Here is a 26787-nt window from a genome sequence, read left to right on the forward strand (position 1 = left end):
AGGTTAAGTAATATTTTTGTTCTCGTCGTACGTAATACTTTACATATTTTACGTGTAGCGTAACTACACGTTTATCTCTTTAAATAATGGTTAAAGTTTCGTAATAATCTCGTTAAGTCATTAACATTAAACTATAAGCTTTCGCGACTCGTGCCAGCAGAGCTTAATCCCCTCTGCATTAGGACGTTAAGAGGAAAGTTTCTCGCAGATTATTAAAAGTGGGGAATAACAAATTAAGGCTTAAGCAACACCGAGAAACTAATGTGTTCCTTCATAGTTCCTCTCTGTTAATTCCTTCTCGTATTAACCTTCGCGGTAAATCGTTCAAGCATTAGCTGTCATTTTTACAAAGACGCGCCAGTAATTTCCGACTCCGCATCATCCTAATTGCCGCGCGATTATAGTCGCGCCAGCGATCAAACGGACTAATTATCATTCGTTTAACGATTACTAGATAACTCTGACACAATCGTTCTATTAAAAAATCGCCAGCGACGTATCCTAAATTTTGGTCTAATTCGTTTATTACGAAAAAAAAGGATTATTACGACTTATTTCGACAGTGCGTAATTAATAACTCGCTTTCTAACATGTCACACTCGTGCGGTGCATTACAATCACTAAAATTACTAGGAAAATATCAGGAGACTACGAAACATTTTTCGCAATTTTAAGCGAATTTTTCTCCAATAAGAAACCAAAAGACGTCTGAGAAGTTTGAGCCACAGCTTAACGAAGGAAGCCCGGATCGCAGAATTTTAATTGGGTGACGTCAATCGCTCGAAAACGACGTTCATTAGTAACCAAGCGAATGGGGCGGTGGACTCTATCGCGAATAATGGATTATTCCACGAGCAGTCAGGAGCATTATTGGATTTGTAAATTAGCGATTTATGTTAAGCAGACCGGTCTGGTCGTTAGCGGTTAATCACCAAGTTTAATCAGGTGCTAGTTGCTACTAGAGCAAGTCGGATACGAACTAAGAGCAGGGAAGAAGAAAGGAGGGGAACATCGCCCTCGTCATCTTTATAATTCATCAGCGACAAGAAACGTCGTCTATCCTCGCCTCCCATTTGTCCGTGCGATCGATTGTTAAACCGAAATAAATAAATGTTGTCCAACGATCAGACACTGTTTAATTGGCGTCTAATCGAGCGTAATCGACAGCACCATAGCTGCAAATTCCATGTTCGGATCGGTTGTTAGAACCTCGCTCCACAATCGAACTCATTCGTGGAAAATGAAACTGCCTTGCCTGACAGGTCTTTTCTATGGAAAACTGCTCGATCGATGAAGTCTTTGAAACTTTTTACACGGTCATTTAGTAGGCTTGAAATATGTATTATGGTTATTCAGGTTTCTTTACTTTTATTTATCGATGTACGTATTTATTTTTATAAAGATACGAGATCTTAATAGGTCTCGTTCGATATTCATAAAACGGTGTGCTCAAAAGGTTGTTTGGGCAGTTTGTTCGTCCAAGAGGAGGGAAGATCATTTTTTTATATTTGTTTTGACTGTCTCTTGTCGAAAAATTGTTCAAATTTCAGAGAACTACGATGGAATTGTCATTGATGTGCTTGATTTCTAGTTTCAATTTTATGGTAAAATTTGTATTAAAAATTGTTTACGGATATAAAATTGTGATTTCACTTTCAAATGTATTTTGATTTTACTGTCTTATTTTAATTCGAGCATGTAAATGCGCAAAAGTGAAATTAAATGACTAACGTTTGATTATTAACAAGTACGTATATATATTGGAGTATTTTTGAAGTTAAAGCAACGTAAACTAATATAATAATTCTTAGATTTCTAACCGTTATTTGATTTACATCAACTTGTTCCCTAGATAAACTGAAGCTTTAGTTAGTTGTATAGTTGGTAGATTACGACGTTCGACTTTCGCTATCCGACTTTTTACGACAGATAATGGAAATCGTGGTTCAATTTAAAATTCAACCACTCGTACACGGACGTAATACGCAATTTGACCTTTTCAACGTGCGCCTCTAAACCTGCTGTTTCAACTAACAGTGATTGCCGGCAGAAAACAGGAAATCAGTTGAACAAAACCACATTCTAAGTTTAACGTACAGTTACACTAATATTCGGACAATATACTATCTTTATAATTATTGCTGTGCGTAAGAGTGAATGATTTAGATATTATATTGTTTATTTTATAGAAAGATAAACCATTTATCGTACATTGAAAATATATAAACAACTCCATTCTAATAATAACATTTAATTGTATAATACATTTTGAACAAAAAGTTGTCATATTTTCACGTCATATTAATGTTCGGACACTTTACGGAAAATAAATATTTTATATATAAAATTTATGAAAGATTGCGATAATAATATTTTGTCGCGTATCTGTTTTGTTTAATGACCTCTGAACATATTAAAAATAATTTTCTTTACATATTCTTTAGAAATAGTTGCCCATTCTTCTTTTAGCATCGTTTGCAATTCAACTTTTTAATTTATTGCTGTTTCTCTGATTCTTTGGTTTAATTGATCCCATAGAGAATCTATGGGATTCAAGTTCGGAGATTGCGGAGGTGGATGTAAAACTTTAGGATAATTGTATAACAAATATTCCTGTACTATTCTCGTATTATGTTTTGGATCGTTGTCCTGATAAAATTTGAAGGTACTTTGTATTCCCATATTGTTTGCACTTTTTAGCAATTTGTTTTTTAAAAGACATAAACGTCTATTCTTATTTAATATATCTACGATAAGCACCAGTTCACTCACACCGATACTCGAAATGCATCCCCATACAATCACAGAATCTTCTCTGTGTTTTAAAGTAGGTTTCAAATTTTTGAGTCTGCCATGTTATACTTTTTCTACCCGAGTCAAAATGCAATATTTACAATGTAAACATGTAACAATGTAACATCATTCCACCAATTTCGAGGTTTTTTAGTGAATTTTTCAGCGAAAGCCAGTCTTTTTCCCCTCTTTATTTCGTCTATGTACAGATTTCTTCTTGTTACTCGATCATTAAACCCATTGTGCCTCATTATTAGTACTGTTTCAGCACTGACTTTTTTCCTAATTTCATGACAAATCTCTGAGATCAATTGTGGATTTGTTTAACTCTACGTATTATTATTCTTCTTCCCCCCCTTTCATTAAAAATTCCAGGTGGTCATTTTTGTTTCCTAAATTCGATAAGGTCCTCTTCTTTTCATCTTTTAATAATATTCGCAACTGTGCTCTTCTTCATCATTAATAATCGTGCAGTTTCGCGATAACTCTTATCTTTTCCTTTATGGTAAATAACAAGTTCACTTTTATCAATGCTGGTATTCTGTCCTTTTCGTGGCACGTTAGGTTTCAGACAATAGCAATTTAATATAATAATAGCAGCAACATAAATCTATTTTACAGTTTGAATGCTTTCCAAGAGCTAGAACATTAATGTGACAATTTCATGCTTAAAATGCATTATACAATTAAATTAATTATTGTTCGAGTGGAATTATTTATATATCTTCAATGTACAGTGAATGGTTTATCGTTTGTAAATTAAACAATATAATATCTAAATCATTCCCATACAGCAATAATTACAAAGATGGTATAGTGTCCGAATATTAATGTGAATAATCGTATGTATTAAACGAAACAGTGTGTTATTTTAGATATTCGCGAATAGAATATTTTTCATTCTTACTTAATTATTTGTTTGACATGCTCGAAGGCAAGAGATATTACAGAATTAGAAAATTAAAGGATTAGAGAATCTAGTCAAATTTTCTATGATATAACAAAACGAGCAGAGTTTCAAACTTCTTATATTTAAACAAAAGATAGTCCGTGTCTGATCTAATCTTTCTCTCTGCGTTACGTGTTCACATAAAATGCATGCTAAAAGCAATCATTCGATGCTCTCAACAAATATCATGCACTAGTGACCTTTTCATGATCGCGTACCTTCCACACAACCATAATCCGATGCGCGTTCTGCGCTCCAAGTTAATTGACGTACCAACAACGGGAGCTATTTTTACGACGTCTGCTCTACGTACCGATAATAATCAAACATTTCTCTTACAAACTTGCATGTAACTTTGAAATAATTTTCAATCTCTGAAGAACGGTCAGTAAGAGTTAAAAAAGTGTAGCAATAGTTGAAAATTAAATCAAGTATGAGTTTATTGTAGATAATACTGACATTTGAATGGCAAGTAAACAATTTCATATCTGCATAATATAAATGCGAGATTGGTTTAGGGCAATACAATAAGTTTGTATTTCAAGTGTCGTAAAGATTAAGAGTCATCACTTGCTATTCTATCTTACTACTACGAAAGGAACTTGTATCTTCAACTTCGCTTCCTTCGAACTTAATATTCCTCTTGTGTACTCGCATATGTGCTATTTACAATATTTATATACACATATATAATATATATTACAATATAGTGTATCTGTAAAAATACACAACTACGACAATCATTTACTGCAATTTTTTAAAGAACAGATTGAAATAGAATTTTGTTTAGAAGAATTCGTCTTGATTTTCTTACTGTATATGAAAATTCTCCAAATTTTCAGATGGTATCATATCAAAATGAAAAGTAGCGTGTTACCTGTTCACCTGTTCCCACAATTTCTAGCTTAATCGCTGTACGAAAATTGTACCACAATGTACGTATTTGAGCAGATGTACGAATAGACCGCCATCAAACCAGCAACTCTCTACCACTTTGACCTAATGAACCTCTTCCTCTTCTCACCCGTTACCATAGCGTTTCAACGGAAGTGCGCAGGACGTAACTGTACCTTACCGATTCAACTTGTACCGGGGAGATTGTGTGCATAAACAGGTCCGCAAATTAACCCGTAATTAAAAGAACGTCCGATCATGCGATGGATAAACGAGCTGATAGCTGGATGGCGGAGGTCGTTGACGGATTTACAACGTGATTGTTGAGATTTCGCGAGCCGGAGATATCACACGGGGCCCGATCGGGCAACATCTCGATGAGGTCATCTCCGCGAGGACCTCGGGAACGAGGTCGCCTCGGGATCAGCGTTTCTGTTCGCCTACTAAAGCAGAGCCGTGCCACTTCACCGTTAAGGTGCGTTTAGACCAAGCGAGCAAGAACATAGAACTGGAGTAAGAACGTTCGTGTTGTGAACGTTTAGTGTAAATGGTTACTAATCAATCCATTCGTGAACTTATTTACAACAATGGAATAAGCATCTTCGAAGGATTCTTAGAGCGTTCTTAGGATAATCAATAATATTGACAATATTTCGTGGTACTCGATGAAAATGCGGTTAATTAATTCGGGTGTCGGATTTTTGATTCGTCAAGCAATTGCGAGTGCTCGTTTACGTTTTAATAAAATTTGGTAGAAGCGTACACGAGCATTCGTTTGCCGTATGGCGGTAATTCGCTGAATCGGATATCGAACATCCAAGTGGCGCAAGAATGATGTAAGAACTATCCAAAAATACCTGTCCAATTCTTTTGGATACTCGGTCCAACATGTACGAACGCTCGTTTGTCACGAAGGCAAAAAGCATTCTTAAAATTACTCTTACACCTTCATTTGTAAATTTTACGAAAGTGGAGGAAGAGCGAGCACTCGGTCTAAACGCACCTTTAGAATGCTGCGCGCATCATTTCCACGGACCGCGAGTCTCTCGTGAGAAATCTTTCTTAAATGGCCACCGAATCCACTTGAACGCGGTTCTTGTCATCCTTTACAAGCTTCTATTCACACTGGCTGCCTCCGTTCGCCACTAATAAGAACGTACAACGAGAGAAACGACCTATTCGTATGTTTCCTAGCGATATTTCATTCCACTAGACCTATTGTATTACTCGTAATAACAGTTATGGTTATTGCTATCAAATAGTTTTATAGTCGTAATATGCGTTTTGCTATTTTGTATACGATACTACATATGCAAAATGTGGAAAATATTTATAATATCTTTTACCAATTTCCTTTCTGTTCATCTTAATCGGTAACATACTTTGTGAGTTTACAAATCCCCTAAGAAACTAGGAATATAATTCAAGGTTTTTCGTGCGTCGTATCTTAACATAACTAAATTGGAAATCAAATCCAGGATAATGCGTTTAAATATAGCGGCAGGTATTAAAGCTACTTAACGACGAAAACAAACAGAAAAGAATAAAAAGATTACTACCAGTACGCACCTGTGGCACGCGAAACATTATACCTGAATTTTAATATCGTTCCTGGACTCATTAAAAGCAATAAAAAAACAAATCGTGACGATAATACGATACTTCGTGAAAGTGAAATCAGTTTAGACGATCGTCGACACTAACGTAGCTGGAATTAATTTAACAGCAGCACAAATGCCATAATTCCTTTACGGTCTACGTTCTACATCTTATTAAACGCGACCGATATCTTTAAAAAACCTTGAGAACAATCAACATTCCTAGTGGCTATGCCGCACACTCCGCCCCCTCCAAATCGGTCGGTTCACATAAAAAGTGGTTCAGCCAACCGTGGAATGTGATGAACGAATAACGCTAGAAACGCGGCTTAAAACCAGAGAAATCAATAGGCCTGTGTCTCCAGAACACTATTTTACAACACAGTGAAAGAAATTCTCAGGAATCAGGCTGTGTATCGTTGGTGAAATGTAATTATGAACATTTGAGATATTTCTGATCTTATCATTAGAGTACGGATTTTTATGTAAGTTCTATTTGTATTTATATTTTCGTAAACGTAAGTAGAAAAACGCATCTTAAATAGTTAATTTGTAAATAATAGTACGACGAATACATTACTTTCGATATTTTCAGTACATTCTGTGTGTTTTCGCATTTTTGATTTTCCACAGAAACATACAAATACTTGAGTGGTTTATCGATTGCATAATTATTTGAAGTTTAATTACACAATATAGAATATAGAATATAGAATTCAGTGACTTCCTAAACATTTGTCTTATTCGAATCTTTTTTCAATTCATCTTGGCTATCCGAATGTTCGGATATTTTAAAATTTTATTCATGCCTATATGTTCACCAGCTTTTAGTGCTCAAGACTAAAGGTCATCGTGTTTCTTTCCTGTAATTTTTATGACTTGTTATGCGCCAGAAAAAAAGGGGAGGTCAAATATCTACGTATTAGCATGCAACGTACGTATGCTAAGCGGGAATTAATGTGCCTACAAAGTTGATCACACGCCTTGATGATCGCAACCTACACGGTAACCTTCGTGGTAGAAATATCGATTATATAGTTCCTGAATATTTTTCCGATTATGTGTTCTTCAACCGAGTTCTGTTTCCGTATATGTGTACTCAAATCATGAAAAGAATATTAACATCGTAAAATTTGAAATATTGGAAACTTCGCTATTATGCAGTTCATATTTTAATTTATAGCTAATTCTTTATGGAACTCGAGATTTCTGATAAACTTTCAAGGCCACTAAATAAGAACTAAGTAAGGTTATTGCATAGTAATAATAACGTAATCTGTCTTTTATACAGTTAAACTGATATTATTAATGAAATTTTATTTTATTAATATAAATGCATACTTTTGAACGAAGTAACTAAAAGCTATTTAAGAATAAATTTGATAATAAATAAAATGAAATTGTTGAAATTACAAGTTATACGATTGTCCTATTTGAAAAAAGATTATTTAATTGTTAATACACATTATTAGTTGGTAAGTCATTGTGTGAAAGGGGGCTCTAGTTTGTTTCTCATTTTACTAAATCTTTTTTATAAAATTCCAGGTTTGATAAATCAGTACAGGAAAATTTGTGGAAATCGTTAAGTAAAGCCTTGACGCGATTATTAAAAAAACAGTACGTTACTTAATTCTTAATTTAGATTTACGTAATTTTTTACAGAATTCAAGGTTTCCTAAATTGGTACATAACAGTGTATGTAATGATCATCAGAGAAAATCTCAATGTGAATGTTAGAACGTATTAGTTCGTATTTTAAGTTTTACTAAATTTGCTACAGACCCTAAATTTAAAAAAGTCGGTATCGAAAAATGTTTCAAAGTCATTAGACAAGGGTACGCAACATCATTTTTTGGCAATTATCCATTGAGAAAAAACACTGACACACTATTCAGCCGGAAATAATTATCCAAAACTCGCGTAATACCTGTAATTACCTTCCGTGAATACGCATGCGTCGCAAGGACGCACGTAAACGCACACAACATCGCGTGACAAACCCAAAGTCCCTAGACGACTAACCCTGTAATCTCCGCATCGAAATCATGTTCGTTAAGTGACCTCGATCATTGTGTGCCATCAGTCTAATTAGTATGCCGGCGTATCGTAAAGCGAACGCAAATCTAATTGCCGTAACATTAGCGATTATTGCGCAGACAGGAGACTAATTGCGCGTTCGATGTATTCCTAAAATCCAATGGAAGACGACCGATTGCAATTTCGTACTAACGCTATGCAATTTGGTACTACCACATACTTTCAAATCGCAATTAAAGGCTCGTATATGTTGCATCATTATACACAAAGTATCCAAAAACATACCGACATATTCCAGGGACTAATTCAGCACATTGAAGTAAAAAAAACAAATGAATAAGTTATTATACAAATATATGTCCTATATCATATTATTCTTTAGACGCAGATACAGTTGTATATACATTGTACTTGGATGACTGAGAATAAATAGGATTCTTAATAAATTTTCTGACTTTTTAAATAACAATACATTGTGTCAGACAGAAGTAGGACTCATAAAATAGTGAATATTACGAAAAGCAATTTACATCCTGATTTTTCAATAAAGGTAAATTTTCTGACTTTTTAAATAAAAACACATTGTGTCAGACAGAAGCAGGACTCATAAAATAGTGAATATTACGAAAAGCAATTTACATCCTGATTTTTCAATAAAGGTAAATTTTCTGACTTTTTAAATAACAATACATTGTGTCAGACAGAAGTAGGACTCATAAAATAGTGAATATTACGAAAAGCAATTTACATCCTGATTTTTCAATAAAGGTAAATTTTCTGACTTTTTAAATAAAAACACATTGTGTCAGACAGAAGTGAGGCTCATAATATAGTGAATACTATGAAGAACAATTTACTTCCTGATTTTTCAATAAAGGTAAATTTTCTGACTTTTTAAATAAAAACACATTGTGTCAGACAGAAATGAAGCTCATAACATAGTGAATACTATGAAGAACAATTTACTTCCTGGTTTTTTAATAAAGGTAAATTTTCTGACTTTTTAAATAAAAACATATTGTATCAGACAGAAGTAGGACTCATAAAATAGTGAATACTATGAAGAACAATTTACATCCTGATTTTTCAATAAAGCTCAACTAGCGCTACAAAATAACAGTACACGAGCCATCCTTTATTGTATATTTGTATATTGTGTATTGTATATTTATTGTATATTAATATACACTTGTATATTTGTCAGGTGTGTTAACTCTATAAAACAAAGAGTAGAGAATATTGATGAAATCACATAACAAAAGCATAAACCAAGTATTTTAAACTAAAATTACAAGAAATGGAGTATACTTATATCTTTATTTATTCGATAAATACACATAATATATCGTTGTCTATTAAACAATACATATAATCCGTATATGCTAGCAAGATGAAAAACACGAAAGAGTTTGAAGATTTAAAAAACGTCTTCTCTCTTTCAAGATATACATTCACGATTTACCAAAATAGATAATTGAAAGAAATAACTAGACAATTCGAAACTTCGTGCGGATTCCATCACTGACGGAGTTGTTAGCGATCCTATATAGATTGAAGCGTAACGACGCTGACCAATGCTGACTAATTGGACGTTATTACGATCGTTAATCGTTTTTCTTTCGATTTCGAGGCATTTCATCGTATCACGAAGTGTACTCGCGTCTGCTATACGTTCGCACGACTGCGGCTACGTTTAATTCATACCGCACATAAATAACGAACAAAGGCCGTTCCGCGAGATTGAAGTGGTAATTGGTGATTTATTTTCGTTATAAATTTTCCCCATTCTCTATCCGCGTGGAATGCGGTGGAAAGGGAACAGGGGAATTCATCTAATTACGCTTAACGTCCCATGAGGAGAAGGATACGATCTCAGCGTGATAGGATTATAATCGTCGAAGAAGTACCGAAAGTGCATTTAATACACGCGTAATTACGAGTTACGAATGCCAGATGGCATGACAGCGCGTACATATTTCTGAGTAATAAAGCCGTAGATCGGTAATAGTCCGCGAGGGTTTGTAGCAGATTACACGAGGTGGATTTTAAGAGCCCGACATTCTCACGAACTGTTATCTTTCGACGAGTAACGATGTCGGAGAACAATGACTAGGAATGCTGAGCCAAGTGACGCGATTATATTCAACGAAATTCGACATTCTTATGATAAATGAACGGTGTAATAGATACGATATATTCACTTAAATCTACAATTTATTTATAACTTATTATATCATACAGGATGCCCAAAAAGGTGTCTCGAAAGTACCAAACTTATACTACGTGTGAATGAAATCACGTAGGTAAAAATGTTCAGATGAAGTCGTGTCCAAAAATGGTTTATCGAGAAGTTATATGCATTCAAAGATTTCCAAGAAAGTTGTCTGGTTATACAGAACCACAGATGGACGCAAGTAATTTTCATCGACAGTTATTGTTTACACGATCCGATCAGATCTAACTTCTCTGAGCTTTTATTTATGGGGTCATACGAGACAGTTGGTTTATTAATATGTAGTAGAAATAGAAGATCTAGGAATCTATTCAAAATGCATTTACTGCTATTTCTACGAGAGTAGGAATATTTCGAAAGAATATTTGACGAATGGGAGTCTGCATTTTTACAGAAGGAAGAAATTTCGAACATTTACTGTAACTGGCAAAACAATGAATATAAATTTTCGAAAGTTTAGGTAACTCTTCGATAAATCATTTTTGGATATGTCCAATTTTATGAGTTTCACATGAACTCTTTTTACTAATGTGATCTCATTAACGCGTAGGATATGTTGGTCTCGATATTTTTGGACATCCTGCATATGTATTTAACAAATAATGCAACCAAACAAGATATCCAGATTGAAAGCTTAAAAGAAGATTATTTATATATACTAAACAATAACGTTGGCAAGAAAGGATCAAGAAAATAATGGACAAATATTGTTTTGACGTTCTTCTAAGACTAACAATTCCAACAGAAAGCTCGAAGCATTTTATTGCATTTCTCTAGTACAGTACGATATTTAACACAAATATTATCAGTAAGGCCTTATAATTTAAAAGCTACAGATTACTAATGCTAATAAGTTCTTCATCACAATGCGAATACTTTGATTACATAAAAAATAAATTTCCATCCTACTATTATCTCATTCCAGAATTACAAAAGTTTCTGAAATTCTAGAAACAATTTCTACGACAAAAGCTGCTTAACACGTCGTCGTTCAAATTCGCCAATATATTTAGCCAATAAATTATCACGCAAAAGGTGAAGAAGAAGTAAAGAACATACGATCAATCACTTGCTTCGATACGCTATGTGCGGATAACATACCACATCTAACGAGCTGATTTCTCGCTTCAAAATCGATATAGCAGTCGGTGAGGTAATCCTGCGAAACCTTTTGTGTTCAATTAAACTTGCTTGCAATTTGACTTGGACGGTTCAGCGTGGCGGTGCGAGGTGAAGCGAGGTTGGAGGCGAGCACGAGGCACTGTATGGACAGCAGGTGCTTCGGAGATTCACGGAGCGTTCGAGGAGCTGTGGTGGGGATATTGTGTGGTTGGAGCGGGGGAAGAATTGCCGGAAGTGCAAGTGGCGTGTTATCGCGGAGGGTCAAAGATCGCGCAGCGGTGCTGACCCAGTGCTTCGAGGGCTGTAAACGCTGTAAACGCTCGACCGATGGTGGTACGGATCATCGCGCGAACCGAAGCAACGGTAATTTTACGGACGATCACGAGCATAAATTAATATCGGCCGGTTATCTGATCGTTACCGCGAGCCCAGTCACGTATGAATTTAACCCCTCTGATCAGATTCGATCGATAACTGTTACGATAAGTATGAATATAAATTGCGAACCGACGGGCCTAGCTATCCGTTTTATTATAATAGGGATACACAAGCACAAAAACGGCTAGAAAGTCTCATTACGCTTAACGGTGTTCGTAATGTCTTCTCGAGATATGTAGGTGGTTTTGAGTTCGAGAATACAACAGAGACCCTCTTTGGCAGTTGCTTGTTGGATTTATGTTGCGTTTGCTCGTACAGATCCTATTGTAGTTGGGAATTTAAAAGGTTGCAAAAATGCATCTTCTTGAAGTACATGTTTTCCAGTTGAACGTAACGAGTTTAAGTAGTAATCTAAATTCTATTCGGAATATTTTTATTAATTTACACGTGATATCGTTTGACTCGAGTCGAAAGTTTCGAACAATAAGTTGCAGATTACAAACTTCTCTTTTATAAGTTTACGATATTTTCACAATAATTTTATGGCAAATAAGATTGAGACAATCGGTCAATTTGTAAGTTGTAAAATTTGCTGATAAAGTTTTACTTCTTTTATTATCAAAATTGTTTCGATCGTGGAAAGTATATTACCGTAATCAGAATCGATTCTTTCCTCTGTAGAATAAGAACCCAAAAACCGTAAAATTAAGAAAATAAAATTCAATTTATAGTCCTATAAAGTTTTCCCACTAAAGTAACTGATTGGAATGCAACAGATTGCAGTAAGACGTTGTATCGCGACAATGGCGATAATTTTCTGCAACTTTTACAGCAATATCTACTGGTTTAATCAAGAGACATACCGCGTGCGAGAATTTCAAAGTCGCCCTTTCGAATGCGTTCCAGCTATTTTATACGATTTTACGACTTTTTCGCGGCACGATTGTACACATATTCAAACAAACCTGAACGTACGTGCCGAGACTCGCTATCTTCAGTTACAACAGCGAAAGGCGTCGAGCGCAATCGTAAACGATACTGTTACACCGCGTCAAATCGTCGACATCGTCGAAATCGTTCCGTTACTGACCATAGCTGCCGTCATTTTTTTAACATTTAACACCAATAAAGATTTGTTTTCTGTCGCACTACGCGATTATGCATCTCCATTTGTTAAAACTCCTATTTTTCAAGATACCATTCTATTCGGATGTTAGAAAAGTTTGTAGCGTTTAGTTGTTCCATTGTTCGCTATATCATTATTCGATATTAGAAAGAATTATTTCTTACGTATTTGTGCAAAATATTACTTGACAGGTACAATTGCCTTTAGTTGGACATGAAAAGCATCAATCAGAGAGAAAAATTTGGCATCGATCGATAGGAAGAGTTTTCGAGTAAGACAAACTGCTTGATATTTTGATAAAAATGAGAACTCCGTGGAAAATGAATACATAAATCATGGCGTTATTTTCTTATCTCCGTTCACTCGATTTCAGATCTCGAACGAGATACGTATCGACAATTGGAAAATAAAAATTCGCACGATTAAACGGCGTCCTTGCGGTTTCGAGCTGGCGAAGCCTGGCACGCGAGAAATAGCGCACGAACGAATTCCTGCACGCACTGTATCCCGGCTGTCTAATGAAGATAATCGACGACGTACTGTGGAAAGAGATTCTACATTGATTTACCATTGAGTCTACAGTTTTCATAAAATGGTAGCGGGAGATGGAAAATCAGCCGATATTTTTATTGTTTGATCTAAAGAAACGTGCTTGAAAAACAGCAGCTATTAGATATTTCTCCATCTTATGAATATTATTTATTGAAACACAACAATTTTTTGGATTAAAATCAGGATATAATTTCTATTAGAGACGACTTCCATCCTTGGAAAGCCTTAAATTGTAACATGTCGAAGTACTGATTAAAAATCGGTTTCGATAAAAATGTACGGTTTCCATTTTTATATAGAAAAATCCTGGACGACATCTCAGGAAAAATATATGTATACCGATGAAACGTTCGGTCGGTAACCCAATTTATTCCAGATAAATCATCGCCGAAATAGCTATTATGTAACCATAAATCTTAGCTTGATTCGCGCGCTTTCGTTACGATAAATACAATGCCCTCGCGATAAATCGTAACGAGAGCATGGACAGCGGTCGACCGGTGATAAATTGACTGGTAACGCAACTTCGAAATGTGATCCGAATGAAAAGCCACCGGGGCGCATAGGGACCGGATCACCGGTATTCGTACGAACGAGACTCGATACTTTTACGAGAGTGGTCCAGCTGTCTGTTTCGCGAAACGGGTTCTTCCAATAAAATTCTGTAAATTGCATCGAGCTTTTTTCTCTTAATCTATCGGGCTTAAATCTTGCCGATACAACGGAACGAAATCGTTTACAAATTCCTGCAGTAGAATAATCGAGAAGAATGGTACATATATATTGGGTATTTGATTTTCATGGAATACGCTGTGGCTTTTTTCATGTAGATGAAAATTTGTTGAAAATGACAACGTGAGTTCGTGCTCGCCCTCCACGTGCGGATGCGCTAGTTACAAAAAGCATTAACTAGAAGATTGCTCTAGATGCAATCGATAGATTTACGGTGTGATAGATTTATCCGTGCAATATTGTAATAACTATTGTGATCCTACCTCTGAATATAGAAATAACAATAAAATTACGTAAATGAAATCTTTTAATATTTAAGAGAAAAACTAATATAGTATGGAAATAGTAATTTCACGTTTTTAAACAAAAAAGACAGGAAAGTATTAAAGTTCACAAAAACCCAAATAGAGAAAAGGAGTTTTAACGTTTAAAGAAAATATTTAGCATAAAAAGAAACGAGAAATCACACGTATCAACGCTTGTGTCTTATTTTCCATCAGTTAAGAATGATCCAAAGGACGCACAGGGGTTAATTTAATCAAAGTTATTATCTTCGATATTTGTGTAAACATTTGCGAATTATATACAGCTTGATACGTAACATCACTACAAGTCAACCAAAAACGATGTCATTGGCGAGGTCGAATAATAAATTGTTCGCATAGCGATATATGGTAAGTGCTATAAATATCATAGAATATATTTTTTAATCTGAATATATTCTCAGTAAAACCAAGACAGTGTATAAAAAGTGACGTGTAAACGAAGAGATTATTGATGTACTGAGCACAAAAAGCATCGTGTAAATCGATGGACAAGTGTGTCTGTAATTTATTGTGTATTCGCCCTTATACGAGGTACCATCGATGATATCGCTAATCCTGTTCTCATAATTCGTCTCATTTACACGGCCTTCTTATCCCTTTCCTTTACCCTTCTACGTTCAGCTCACGCCAGCATCAACCAGCCGATTCTATCCTTTTCTCTTACACGGTGGTTCTTCGAACGAGCACGGTAAAGTGATGCTCGCGCGCGACCTCCACGTTCTTCGTTCGAACGATACCGGTCCATTGGATACTCGCCACTTCCTCGTTTCAGCTGATCGTAGTGTACCTTAAGACCTCTTAGCACGCAACCAAGGATGCCGATCTAAGCGGATCAGCTAGAGAACAGGGTGGCCAATAGAAGGGAAAAAATTACCGACAGATAGGACGAAGTTACACGGCGAGGAAACTAAGGATAAAGTTGAGGGAAAATGACGGTACTTGGTAGAGTGGTTCGATAGTTTTATACAAAGTTTTGCATGAATGGTGGTATAATTATATTACAGGGTGATTCTACGTAGAAAAATAAATCGAAAGCGTAGAACAAGATTTTTTCACACGACGCATCGTTTACGGGGAAATTAGATCTGAAATTTGTCGAGAACGCGTGTACATAGATTAGTTCCTGATTAAACGTGGTCGGATAAAATAATATTTGTAATTAGTATGTTTACTAATATTTATAATTTTAGTGTACTACTATCGTAGTAACATCGTCTAATTAATTAAAATTTTTAATTCGTGTAAATTCTGGAATAACAAGTATTGCTTTTAGCCATTAATTTGCCATTAATTAATTTATTATTACATACATTTTAGTAACATTTATGAGTACATAAATGCTACTAAAACCTCCATTTATCTCAACTATATGTCAAATTTCCTCTGAAACGTATACGACGTAACCAACGCAGCTGTAGGTAATATCTAAGTATAGATGATTACTCATAAATATCCAGACACTTTAGCCGATTTGTAGCAATAGTAATTGCTCGGTTACGTCGTATGTTTTAGAGGAAATTTTATACATACTTGCGATAAATAAAGGTTTAGGTATTGCAAAAAACTATAGACACATGCGTGCTTTGTAATTTTGAGAATTATGGGAAATGCTACAAGATTGTGCGATGTTCGATTTTATGAAGCGATCCAGCGAAATGATAAGTGTGAAGAAGGCATAAGGAAGTACTTCTGAACTGAATGAGACGATAAGGTTGATCGACAACGCGGAAGACCGGAGATCGAATAAACGGTGGCCATTTGTATTCCTCACTTTCTTGTTACTTCGCTACAAGATTATTACTCGCAGAAACTCCAATCTTAATTTCAGTAGTAGTGCTAAGTATAAATTGAAACATTTGTTATGTAAAGTATCAGATCGGTGATTAATAGCTCGGTGATCAATAACAAAAATACTTTCCCTATGGAAAAATTACTGCGCTAAATCGAACACTACGTAAACTAGTATTTAGTAAATAATTAGTATGATTTATAAATATTTGTCTATCAGGATAATGGTATATTCTTCGGAGAAGGTTTCAGTTATCATCGAACAGTGGGTTCGTTTTATTTATTAAAACTCGTAAGAAATAACTTACTTCAAATGTTTTATATATTTTTCTATATTATATGAATTCTATGAATTTTTACATTGTTCGATTTTTGCATAGATTTATACAAATATGCAATCTAGTTATCATTGAACGTGAATTTCTCGAACCTTATGTACAGCTTGTCTCGACCGTTTTCAAATTCAGCTCTATCGTGAATAAAACGAAATTTATAGCAGAACCAAATACGTAAAGGTCAAGATATGACAGCTTTAAAATCAATATGACCAGGTTTGAGGTTGTTTTCTTTGGAAAATCCGGTGGAGCGTTGGTCGAGCAAGAAATAGCCACCGATCCATCCGACACGCGATCATTCGACCAACGATATCTCTCAAACGACGTAATAGCACTTCCTCGTGTATTCTTCACGCTCATCTACTCGAACAGAGCTTCATGAAAACGCGGCATCACGCTTGACTTTACCGATAATGGCGATGGCCAACCAGAATAGAAAAGTCCATCGTGCATAGTCGGCGATCCTGGCAATATTTATATTACGATCGAATGGAGAAAGCACGTCTTGGGTGATATGTTTCACCGAGCCGAAATAAAGTAACGTGCGAGCTATCACCTTACAATTTCCCACGTACGCCCTACGTACGCGTTGCTTCACACGCATAAACTCTTCCTCCATTCCGTTGATTAACTAGCGTCGTTAGAACGATAAGTGCGGCTGCGCGCAACGTTGAGAAAGTTTTCAACACGAAAGCTTATATAATTAATCGTCCAGCCGCGGGAGATTTTCATATTTATGACAAATTTACGGAGATTACAAAACATATTATATACAAAAATTATTTGGAATGAAAGATGGTAGCCCGTGTTTGAAAAATCGAGATTTAAATCGAATTATAACATGAGCCAGATATGCAATTCTTTTTCTAAGTTCGTTCTAAAAGGTATTAATATTTATATTAATAAAATGAAAGCTTATATAATTAATCGTCCAGCCGCGGGAGATTTTCATATTTATGACAAATTTACGACGATTACAAAACATATTATATACAAAAATTATTTGGAATGAAAGATGGTAGCCCGTGTTTGAAAAATCGAGATTTAAATCGAATTATAACATGAGCCAGATATGCAATTCTTTTTCTAAGTTCGTTCTAAAAGGTATTAATATTTATATTAATAAAACGTAATTAAAATATTACGATAATACAATATATAATACACAAAGGAATAAGAGGGGAACAAAGTGGCACAAATCTTAAAACAACTGCTTCTCAAAAATTTGTTTTCGAACACTGGGTCCTTTTTCAGATTCCAGGTCGCAATTGTACATTCCCTGATTTTCCGATGAAGCATTTTTTTTACAGCTGTTACATTTTACTTTCAGAGTATTAATTGTCCGTCATATGAAGAAAGAGTTACTAAGTGACGCGAAATTTAATATACTTGAACCTAAGTGATTATTATGTAAATGCCACAATAAATACAATTCTGTACAAATACTCTTTGTAGCCATCGTGTAGCTTGTTTAGACTTGTCACAAAAAGTGGTGAAATATAAAAAACGCGATGTGATAATAGCATGGATCGACGAAATTAACAGAAAGAGTAAAACGCGACTTATTAGAAGATACGCATTTGTTAGAAGAGAATTACTCGCGTTTTAAAAATAGAAAAATTATGTAAACCTATCTGTGTCGTCACGAAACTAATTGAGTTGCGTTACTCGAAGAGTCATCTAGTCCTTCACTGTCTGTGCATCAATGTCTGTATCTCTTCGCCCGTTTCTTCCGTGTCACGCGATTCCACGATCGCCTTTCATTATTTAATCCCTGTCACTCACAGCGTAACACACGATAGTATACCCTCAACTATGTTAAATAACTCTTCCGCATCGCAAACCCTTTTTATCCTTTATTAAAGCGTGCAAACTAAACGACATTTCTTAGAAACTTCAGAAAATTAGTGTACAAACAACTTTCCGTAAATTAGAAATCTGTCTATTAAATTTCTTTCTTTAGAAGTTTTACGTTTATCGTAAAATCGATTCGATACTTTTATTTAATTTTCTCTACTATTTACAATAGAATATACAATTCTTTAAAATTCTTGATTTTTTATGTATATAAAAATTATCGTAACTTTCATTTTCCCAATTAAACTATTTAAATGAAGCTCTATTTAATCGCAATTTAAGTACTTTATAAAACATCACGAAGCCTTATTTTGTATACTATATGTGTTATTATTGTGTTTTTATAATAAAATGAGATAAAAAGAATAAAAAATTTATAACATTTCCTCATTAAATAAAACTGGATCTACCACTGCAAATTTTCTAATTGAGAATACGTGTCGATGGCATTAATCGCTTATAGCATCTTGGTAGCAACAAACATATCTATTCTAGAACATATATAGTTACTGCTATAAGAAAAACATGTTATCCTGTCTCTTTCTCAACACAGTACTACTACAACGATTTGATAAAACTGATGCAAAATAAGTACAACCAGAAGTTTTTCAAGAAGAAATTCGGCATACAACTGAAAGCACTTTGTTGAAGACCATGTTGCTCAAGGATGAACCGTACATACCAATCATTCAACTAGCAAAAAAATGCCGTATCGAATCGAAATACCACTCTTTCAACGTTCATTAGGAAAGTAACGAAGATGCTGGCACGGTCTCCGGCCGTATTACACCCCGTTACGCACGCACAGTCCTGTAGTGTCGAGTTTAAGGCGGTTTCGAGCACGCGACGATCAGGAAACGCTGCCGCGCTGGCAGTCCGGGGATAATGCGAACGACACAAGGGCCTCTTAACAAGCTTCGACGAGGTGCATGCAGGAACGCAATGTTGCACCGGCCAACTAGGCTGACTTCTTAGGACCGCCCGCATTGACAACGCCGGAGGAGACTGCGAGACGCGAAGAAAGGGACGGAGAAAGGGAGAGAAAGAGAGATTGAGAGAGAGAGAGAGAGTACAACTCGCGGCGGGATAATAAGAAATACGGTGTAGCCGCTAATGCATCGGTCGGCGCTCAGACTTTTTACCAACCTGCGGCATAAAGACGCGCCAACGTTTTTTATCCCTTTTACCTTACGAAAGAAATTTTATTCCGGAAGTGAATTGTAAGAGGAAATCGGTGGCTTGATAAGTGGATTTTAGAGTATTTTTTTTAAATCTTATCTTGAGTACGTTGGAGTAAATTTTCTGCCTTACAAGAGGAATTTTATACCGGAAGTAAATTATGAGAGGAAATCAGTAGTTTGATCAGTGGATTTTAGTATTTTGGTCTCTTTTTATTTTATTTCGCGGATGTTTCAGAAAATTTTACTGGGGATGGTGTTTTTAGAAGATTGTATATGATCGTTGGTAGGAAGACGAGTATAGCAGAAGCCTATTTATATGAATCCGTCGGGGCAGAAATAATTCATGTAATTAGATTTGATTTATACGTTTGATAGCAGAGAAACGGACATGTTTGCAAGAATTGTCTATAAAATACTATTTATTAGGAAACTATGTGTTTATTCTATTTCATATCGTAATTTAATGAGACGGGTATTGAAATCGGCGTATTTTAAGGATGACTGCGCTGGTAGCGGAACTTAAATGTTTGAAATAGGCGAATGAATTAATTGCTATATGAAATGTCTTTTACATTTGGATTTTACGAGTTGCACGCCTCTTGCTTTAATCTGCTTCCATTTTTGTGTCAATTAGAGGCAGTTAAACGTTAAAAATAGTAATGAATCGAGGAAAGAATTAATCTTTCTTTTCATACATGTATTTTCTAACTACATGTTTCATAAGAGATCTAATTGGTACAATTTACTATATTAGGAGATTATAACTAAGGAAAAATACACCTACGGAAGGGCAACTAACTCTTTTCTTTAATTACATTAATTGGAGTCCATTAGTATCATTAACCAAAGATTCGTACTCTTAAATGGAGTTCAAATCGTCGATACTAACAATGTCCAAACTCTACAAGTAATTAATTTTTTAAGGAAAACGCTGTATAAGGTGACGCTGTATTAGTTTATATAAAAAAGAATCGAGAGATATTTCCATGGATATTTAATGAAATGTGCGAATCAATCTGTTCGGAGAACTTTTTTTTTTAAAGGTATTACAGAATTCAGAATAATTCTGTACTTTATCCAAATGAAGAATAGTTATTATATACACAGAATCATTACATAATATTTAGTCCTAAAAATAAAAAAATTCTAAATTCTGAATGCTGGAAAATTATAAGACGTAAGAAAGCAGTCTATAATCCATTTATAATTATCATGCAACAAAGTTCTGACAATCGAAACACAGTAGTGAAGTGACAAGCAAATGAAAGGAGATGCTATACGTACAAATCGGTACATGAATACGTAATTTCTAAGTTACACGACGTTATAAAGAGATGAAAGAATCACAAGAATCATAAGAATTCTATAGAACTAGAATCGTTCGAAACGCTTCCACGAGACTATCTCCACGACCCACGTCTGGTTAATGCGGCGAACTTCGAAATCGTCCTCCATGGGTCGACTCACAATTAGATTCGTGGCATTTAGATTCCAATCTGATAAAGTCCAACATCGTCCTCCTCGTAACTTTCGCCGCTCAGCACCGAGAGTTGGAATTCTCTGCGTTTTGTTCATTCACAAAGAGGAAGAAGTCGGACATGGAGGACAGACGAACCGATGCATGTCTCTGCATAACAATTTTCTCTCACGCCGCAATGTAGCTATTCGCGATAAATGCAGTATTCTAAGAAGAAAGCTGTCGTCCCATGAATTTACAATTTTCATCTCTTTTTCTACACATTAATATCAGAAAATAATTTTAAATTCAACGTACGAATAATCTATAAACGTTGCAGTGAATCTGTAATTTTTATCAAACCAAACAGAAGCGGGAAACTGGTAAGATTTAATATTTAAATAATTTCAGTAATATAAAATACCTTAAGAAAGATGCTGTATCGTAGATACGATTAAAATATAGGAGGAAAAGCTTCAAACTCTCTATAATCGGAATGTTGTGTACTCGTAATTGATTAGAATTTTCTACAGAATTTTTCCAATCAATAGACTACTTACTGTCTGTATAATAATTAAACAAACCACTATAATGTTGAAATATTTGACCGGAGCAATGAAATATAATGTACAAAAGTCCCTCTAAAACACTCATATAGGCACCTACAACTAAAACAGTAATCCGAAATTTCATTCTTTCCCACACAGGTATATCGTTTCTATGTCACACGACGTTACAAAGAGTAAAGTTTGTTGGTAAATATTCTTTTGATTTTGAATTTACCCCGCAGAAAATATAAATCAACGGTACAAAAAAGGAAGAATATCCCCACGCTCTTGAGAAACAAGAAAACATGTAAGAGTCAAAGAAGATTAAATTCCTCGTATGCTATGATACAATGAGCGCAGGAATTAACACTGAAATCCATAACGATAAGCGACAAACAACGAAGAAACGAGGTCGTTAAGCCTCGAGAGACGCGAAGCGATCGCTATGTCGGTGCGAACAGGGCACGATATCCAATTTGCCTAAGTTAGTCTCGGCTCGTAACGTTCAAAGGAGCAATTTAACCTGCGTAGCGGCGAGCAATTTAAACTTGCCAACGCCATTTAACCAGAAGTGTCGTTAAGAGTCAGACACGTCATGACGTATTATCAAATTTAATTATATCAAATCCATCCTGATTATCTCGATTGTCACGATTATCTCAGTGTCAACAACAATTTTCAATAGAAGAAAGAAGTCTGTCCACCCCGTTTTTTATTTCCTTTGCTTCGTTAGATATTCGTTGTAAGTCGAGGAAACAAACATCACGAACAAAATCACGGAGAGTCACGAGTAAAAAGTGAATGGGAGATAGGTTCGTTGACCACTTGTTTGCGATGTTGACACCCGACCTTGACGATCCCAACAATGATGAGAAGAATAGCCTGTCTCGCATTGATCGATAACAAAAGTCCTTACACAGATTTTCTAGATTGAAATTATTCATACGGAAGTACGAAGTTTTCGTTACGAATGATTTGATATTTATTTGTCTTCTCGATTATTCATCTGTCGCGAGCTTTCAGCAGAACTAAAGCCCCTCAATCTTCCTCATAATATCATATCGTTCGCGTATTGCAGCACTGACACGCATAACTTGAAAATTACGATTTTAAGACGAACGAATTTGGATATTTTGAATCGTTATAATTTTGTAAGAACAAATTAGAATTTGCTTTAAAATAATACTGGTGTGTCCCACTTAGCGTCGATTTGATAATCAGAATCCCTATTCGTATTGTTTTAATGCTCTTTTACTCCCAAAAATTCTCTGTATTGTCTATGATTTTGGTTTCGTCTAAGACGATTCTATGACCTGTAATTATTCAGAATCTTTCTTCTTAAATTTACCTAATTATACTTTAAAATTACCTAATTACATGTAGCCACCTTACACGTATTTCATTTGGAACAAGATTGGAAACCGTTCTTGCCACGTTATTAGCCAATTCGATCGAAGAAGCCTAACTGTAGGAACACGTTGGTTATTTGCACCACGATCAACGGCTTATTCTCTTGTCTCTGGCTGTTCTATAACTACCTCCGCCTCCAGCAACGGAGCAACTACAATCGACGACCAGCACACCGGCGCTGACGGTCGTAAACCCAGCGGATGCCAACTATAAAATAATACGAACGCCGGCCGGACCTTAAGGTAGTTAGCTCTGTTTAGTGGCCATTAATTTTCCAACGCCGGTATTCGCAGGATATTATTGTATCAGTGTATCACTGACTTCCAGAGTCGCAAACTTCCTTCATCGGTGATGCTCCTGTACTTAGGCTGGACTAACCGAGGCCAGGTTACCGATCGATCTCTCTTCTAAGCGATTGATCGAAGGTTGCTTTGTAAATTACAAGTAGAATACACGATACGTATGTGATTTGAATCGAAGGAAGAAATGACAGAGTTGTGCGCACTTTGGCTAACCTGATACCGTTTGCCATAAGAGAGTATTGACTTTTTTCTCTACCGAATGATTCGAAAACGATATGCAGAAGGAACTTCGTTTAACATTGTAGTTGCTTATGGAGGTATTTAAACACTCATAGAAAGCGTGTAGAATGTGAAATTTTTCTGACATTTGGAATTCTTGGAAATGCAAGATTTCAAAATTTTCCTATTTAACATTTTTGGGGGAAATCCATATTTTTTAAGATGTATCGATACTCGAATATATCTTATGGAAATGCGAAATTAAGATCTGTTTTTTTTTTTTTTTTTTTTAATAAACGCATTGATAATATAACATGATACATTCAAATTTGCAGAAGGAAACAAATAGACGTAATTTTCAAAATAGGATCTAACATACTTATGTAGATATGTATTTATGTATATCCGTACTACATATCCTAATAGGCTAGAGAAAAATGATAATTATTCGTTGAGAACATTTTTGTCTATAGCGGATGCGTTGTTATTATGAAAGAAAGTTGCAAATTAAGAAATATGCTTGAAAAACAGAGGATTTTAATAAAAGCGGAATATAAATTGCCGTTGTTTCTCTCTGTAATCTGCAAATTTCTTCGAAGTTTTCACATTCCCACGCGACGGTCGTTCATAATTTACAAGCCTCGCATTGCAGCAGCGGCCTCTGCTGAAATTGTAAAAACCAATTTAACATCGCGTTAATCTTCGCCTAGCTGTTCTCAAATCGTAGCGCACAAAGGAACACAGTAAAACAAATTCTGAAACATTGTCACCTTGCAAACAAACTTTCGATTATTTTCACATTTTTTTTTTTTTTTTTGTATTAACAGTTTATGGTTTGAATCAGAATCGACAGTTTATTCCAAATGATCTATACCCGAAAGCTATTCATAATTTATGAATTAAATTTTTTAGTACAAGATAAAAAATATCGAATAAAATATTAAATCCAGCGTAAAGTACAATCGCGAAGAATTGGAATTGATTTTCTCGAAATTTTAAACAATCGAATATAAAAGTTCTGTGAAATTTCCAATCGATGAAGAGAAACAAAATTTATTTATTCGATCAATAAATATAATACTATCGTAGATTTCACATAAATTATTCCGGTCTGCGAATGAACGAAGTTTCAAAGGTGGCTGAATTATCCGGGTTACCTGTGTTCCCTCGTTAGTCCGACATGCTTAACACGTGCGTTAGATGATGATACGGCAAGCAGACCGCCGCAATTACGGCGGCATATACGCACACATAAACACATACGCACATATACATACACACCCTGTATTACAACGCACAGCTTGCTGGCCGAACGCGCGAGAATCGGTCACGAGTGCACACGCGCGCCGATCCACGCGACACGCTCGAGCGGGGAATGAGAAAAAGGGGCAGAGAGATCATTAATGTAATTAATTATTAAGCTGATGGCAACAGAGGAATGGTTGAGTCCAGCGCGCACACACCAATACCATATTACGAGCCCACATATTATATGAAAAAATAAAGTAAAAAAGATAAAGAGCACGAGACAAATAAATAATTATAGATCCAGTTAAATAAACTTGTCTTTGGTATAATCAATATTTATCGATTGTTAACAGAATTTTACGTATAGAGTATGTTTTAAGGGTACAAAATTGCAATCGTCTCGAGATGTACTCTTTAAACATTTGTGAAAAAAAAAAATAATAAAGAAAAAATAGTTATTGTTACGAGATCAGCGGATTTATTAAGAGACCACGATTAATGGCATTACTGATACATTATTAATGATTACACACACAAGGAGGATCGATCGGCGATCGATCGCAGAGCGTAACGATTATTCGTGCCGTTAGTCAGCGGCCAGGCTCTTGATTAAATGTGTTATACATCGATATCGAGAGAGCTCGAGCTTGGAACAGTTAGGTATAAGTTAGGCGGAACACGTTTTGAGCCGGTGCCGCGCTGCTTGACTTTCCGCTTTCGCGTCGTGACAGGTGGTTTCGTCCTCTTACTTCCACTTATTAGTCATATTAATTATAATCTTGGTGTACCAAGCCAATAATATTAATTATCGCGAAGTATATAATCTTTTATTTCATAATTTCATATATCTGGAAATTTTTCAGAAATTTGTATAATTAAATACGGCAAGGTAATAACAGCTCGTATAATCTTGGCTTAACGTGCTCATCGTTTTTGCTATCTTTAATATGTAATCTGTCTAACTCACCATGGCAAAATAGTATCTAATATCGTTTAATGTAAAATCGATCGATAATTTTATCTGGCGAAATTAATTCGCTATATTTTCTAATAAATTTGTGTACTTAAATATAGTAAACTGTAATGTCATTTAGTATAGTTAATATTATCTTTATTGTTTTTATTATTCTTATTATTCTTGGAATTTTTAATAAAGTCTTCCAATGTTAAACCAGGTCGAATATTTTAGAAACAAAAATGTCTGAACTGTAGCATGCCATACGCTCGATCTGATAAAACGAAAGTATTTTGCGATGGAACAAAGTTAATCTGATCAGACACGGGTTTTGCATTCCTAACATCCTTCCAGGACACTGACGATTTTAGCGAAGGCGTGTGTTTCTTAGAAATACCTGACGGACTCGAGATCATCTGTGCAAACTAGCGGCTCGACAGAAACAATTTTCATAATCTGAGATCGCTCTAGGACCTGGTTGTATTTTGTCTGAAACGCAACATCACGTGTCCTCGTTGCAATCGTTCTCGTAATCTCGCATTTTCTCCTTCTCGAGGTCATCTGTGCGAATTAAGTGTTATACTCAGTTTCTGCCTTGACCTTTTCTAACTTGTGGTTAACTATTTTTAGAAAATGATAAATTCCAGTAAAATTCAATAGATGGCAAGTACGTACAATGAGAATTTAAAATTTCGCAAATGCATTATTAGAAAGCTAAATGCCAAGTTACTAAAAATTCTAATCTTAA

At 35.3% G+C, this 26787-nt stretch overlaps 1 protein-coding gene and 1 long non-coding RNA gene across 6 annotated transcripts in view; one reads left to right on the forward strand and one right to left on the reverse strand.

Annotated features, from left to right (window-relative positions):
* The window catches only part of LOC126915448 (uncharacterized), a 160044-nt gene that overhangs the window by 121324 nt on the left and 11933 nt on the right, over nt 1-26787 (reverse strand). The window lies entirely within an intron of this gene.
* Nucleotides 1-26787, forward strand: part of LOC126915486 (uncharacterized) — a 149132-nt gene that overhangs the window by 47943 nt on the left and 74402 nt on the right. The gene's annotated exons all lie outside the window — the stretch shown is intronic.

The sequence above is a fragment of the Bombus affinis genome, chromosome 4 (assembly GCF_024516045.1).
Source record: "Bombus affinis isolate iyBomAffi1 chromosome 4, iyBomAffi1.2, whole genome shotgun sequence".
NCBI lineage: Eukaryota > Metazoa > Arthropoda > Insecta > Hymenoptera > Apidae > Bombus > Bombus affinis.